We start from the raw sequence: 3,793 nt of genomic DNA, 5'->3' as shown, positions 1-3,793 counted from the left end.
CCAACAGAGGTCCCGTCATGTGACGTGCGCTTAGTGTCTGCTGGTTTCTCTTCCTTGAACAGAAAGGTCCTCCTGGCAAGTTCTCCTGAGGCTGGGGGTGACGAGTGTTGACCTGAAAAAAATCGACGGCCAAACATTTCTCCAGCAAACATGGGTTTATTCCGCATTACCTGAGCATGGCAACTTGGGGTCTGCAACCATTGTGAGCCATGCGCAAGTGCTGACACAGCAAGGGAAGGAGACTGCTTTTACAGAGGGGCAAAGGAAGTTGGGGGCTAGAGTAAACAAAGAGTCCCTGGCTTTTCATTGGCTGAGTCCTTGCCAGGAAAGAAGAGCAGTCTTTCTTCTTCCTGTTGGGCTCTACTATCATCACAGGGGGTGAGAGCTCCTCCTCTGGTCTCCTGACTCTATTAAATTGAGGCTTCATTTTATTTATTTTTTACAACAGGCATAGAGGAAAGGGTGGCAACTTGTTGATGTCATTCTCCTTCCCAGAACTCTTCGAAGCCTCCCCAGGGAGAGATCAGCCCCTCAGCCTGACATTCGGTTCATAATCTTTATCTCCCTGCCTCACTCTTACCTGTCAATTCTTGCAGCACATTTCCTTCACTTCCTGACCTCCAGTCCCTTCCCTATCTCATTTATGGACCCTAAAGGGATCTTCCCAACAGCCAGAGGGCTGACCCTTATTCTCCTGCACAAACCTGTCTGTGGCTTCCTCGTCTTAGTACATTGCAAGCATCTGTCCCAGCATTTAAAGTCCTTCATGGGGACTTCCCTGGTGGCACAGTGGTTAAGAATCCGCCCACCAATGCAGGGGACACAGGTTCGATCCCTGGTCTGGGAAGATCCCACATGCCGCAGAGCAACTAAGCCCATGTGCCACAACTACTGAGCCCGCGCTCTAGAGCCCACGGGCCGCGACTACTGAGCCCGCGTGCCACAACTACTGAAGCCCGTGCGCCTAGAGCCCATGCTCTGCAACAAGAGAAGCCACCGCAATGAGAAGCCCGCGCACCACAACAAAGAGTAGCCCCCGCTCGTCGCAACTAGAGAAAAGCCCACGTGCAGCAACGAAGACCCAACGCAGCCAAAAATAAATAAAATAAAATAAATAAATTTGTATATAATAAAGACCAATTACCTTCCAAAGAAGAGCAGTTTGACTGACTTATCAAGTAGCACCATGGAGAGCAGAAGAAAGCAAATACTATCTTGAAATATAATTTTATAACCTATACTCTGTAAAGATAATTCAAAAATGAGGAAGCAATACAATTTAGAACAAATAAATGGGGGGTTCTTTACCTGTAGAATAACAATAGAAGATAGTTTAAAAATTCCTGACAATAGGGATTTCCCCAGAGGTCCAGTGGTTAAGACTCGGCCTTCCAATGCAGGGGGCGTGGGTTCGATCCCTGGTCAGGGAACTAAGATCCCACATGCTGTGGGGTGCGACCACAAACTTAAAAAGATTTCCTGACAATAGCAACAGCTAAGTCCAAAGCTGGGGGCAGGGAGAGGTAAGTGGACTTTACATTTCCTAATATCTGCAGATTATCCAGGAGGAGATAGAGGTTTTCATTTACTTTAATAGGTTAATTATGCATGCAGGAATTTTATGGTAATGATGACAAGAATAGAATCAGAATGTATGACTTACAAACTAGAAGTCTTTAAAAGTATCCTATAAAAAGCTTAGTAAATCAAAAGAAGACAAGAATGGAGAGATAAAATAATGTGAAATTGGTGGCACATATAGAAAATAAAATGTAACGTGGGGTACCTACATTGACTATATTGGATAAATGCTTCAGTTAAAAACAGAGAGTCGGCTTGGATTCTTATTCCAAGTATATGCTCTTTATAATATATGCATCTAAATTATAAGGATAGAGAAGGTCAAATGTAAAAGCAGACAAAATTAGATACCATGACAACATTAAAAAAGAAAGCCTTCTGAAGCCCCTCCGACTTAGGTGCCCTGCTGGCCTAAGGCTCAGGACCTTGTGCCTGTGGATTGGGGTCCTTGACAGAGTTGGGGTTTTCCTGAACTCAGTGCCCAGCTATGATCCAGAACCATGGACAGCGTCAACCCTTCAGCTAGGACCTCCCCGGGGTCTGGCAGGGTGGTTGGAGTGCCCCCTGGGGGCAGATCCCTGACCTGTCTCAATTGCAGAGGAAAGAGGGCTGGGGGAACGGGAGTGGTGACGTTCTGTCCCTCAGGACAGAGGTGCTCATCAGGGGACAGCCAACTCCTCCTCAGTCTCCCTTGAAAGCCTCCTCATCCTAGGGAAGAGGGGACTTAGCTTCAGAGACACAATGCATTTCTCACAGTTCCTTGCCCCTCGGGGCTGACTCTACCCTCACCCCCTGCAGAAAATCTTCCCTGTGTCAGATTCCTCCCCTTTCTCCCCTCACTTTCCAGTAGGGTGATAGTTTGCGCTTGTTTTTAATCCCTTTCTCATACTGTCATGGAACTCTGGATGACAGAGAACATAGTTTATGATCATTTTCTATGCCTGGCGCTCTGCCACGTCCTGATTCAGCTCAAATAAAGGAATGAAGTATCAGAAGTCTGGTTTAGCTGATGGGTCACAGAAATAAATTCTAAGTTTTCCTTATTCTCCATGAATGGTAAATATTCAGATTGGGGAAAAGATCTTGTGGCCTCAGTGGACCACAGCATGGAGAGAGTTATCATGAAGTACAGAGGAAGCCAGGCAAGGTCAGGAAAAAGTAGTACTGGGGTAAGGAGAGGAAGCTTCGATAGATACCATAAAGAGGGGAGACTCTCTGAGGCTGGAGGAATTGTACAGAAGTTAGAACTCATTCTGAAGGTGCGAGTGCAGGGCTCATGGGAAACCTGAGAACGGACGGAGAGCCACATACAAATCCAGTGGCTTTCTGAACTGAAATTGACACCAGAAACCTGCAAACATCACACCCAATTCTGGGTTTGGACCCAGCACCCCAGTTCTCAGTTTCAGCCTCTGACCAGAAGGAGCCCCTTGCAGATGAGTTTGAGGTCAGCCATCCCTTCTTGAAGCTTCTTGTGTGATCAGGCCTGGGCTAAGAGCCAGGATTGAGAAGATTCCGTTTCAGGTAGGTCCTGTGCCCCCCACACTCCCCTGCTCTGAGAGAATTCGAGGAGAGCAGCGAGAGACCACAGTCCATCCATTTTCTGAAGGGGATGGAGATGGACACTTGCGGGAGGCAACATGAGTGGCGAGTGGGATGGAAGGAACCACCTTGACAGGTTATCATCAGACCTGGGATAAGAAGAGCTCAGCCTTCACTTCCCTGGTCATCACTGGGGAGAAGGGGAGCTCCTGAAAGAGGGAGGAGTGGAGGCAGCCCAATCCAGAAAGAGTCTCTGGATGACTGCTGCTTCTGAAGCTGCCCTTTATCTCCAGATAGAAGGAACTGATCTGGTGGTGTCAGGCATCCCAGACTTGCCCCATCCAAGCCCAAGCTGCTGCCACTTCCCTGGCTGCGAGTGTATAGGGGTAAGTGGTCTGCAACACGTGACTCTATGCAGGGTCCTTGGTCTCCACTTCGGGGTACAACTTGGAGAAGCACAAAGGGTAGGAGCTGCAGGTATAAAGATTGGGGACACTGTGTAGGACAAAGTGCTTCTTCATGCTCTGACGTTCTCTCATCCTGAAATTTCTAGGTTTACTCTAAAAGAGTCTACATCTTCTGATTTATGGAAGGGGCCAACATAGACCACGATCCTCCTATGCCCACAAACAGACCAGGTCAAAAGCTGCAAGGGAGGATCAAGGACCTT

Source organism: Balaenoptera borealis, assembly GCF_965194805.1.
Source record: "Balaenoptera borealis genome assembly, chromosome: 19".
Lineage (NCBI taxonomy): Eukaryota > Metazoa > Chordata > Mammalia > Artiodactyla > Balaenopteridae > Balaenoptera > Balaenoptera borealis.
The sequence above is the reverse complement of the archived record's forward strand: the minus strand, read 5'-3'. Positions refer to the sequence as shown.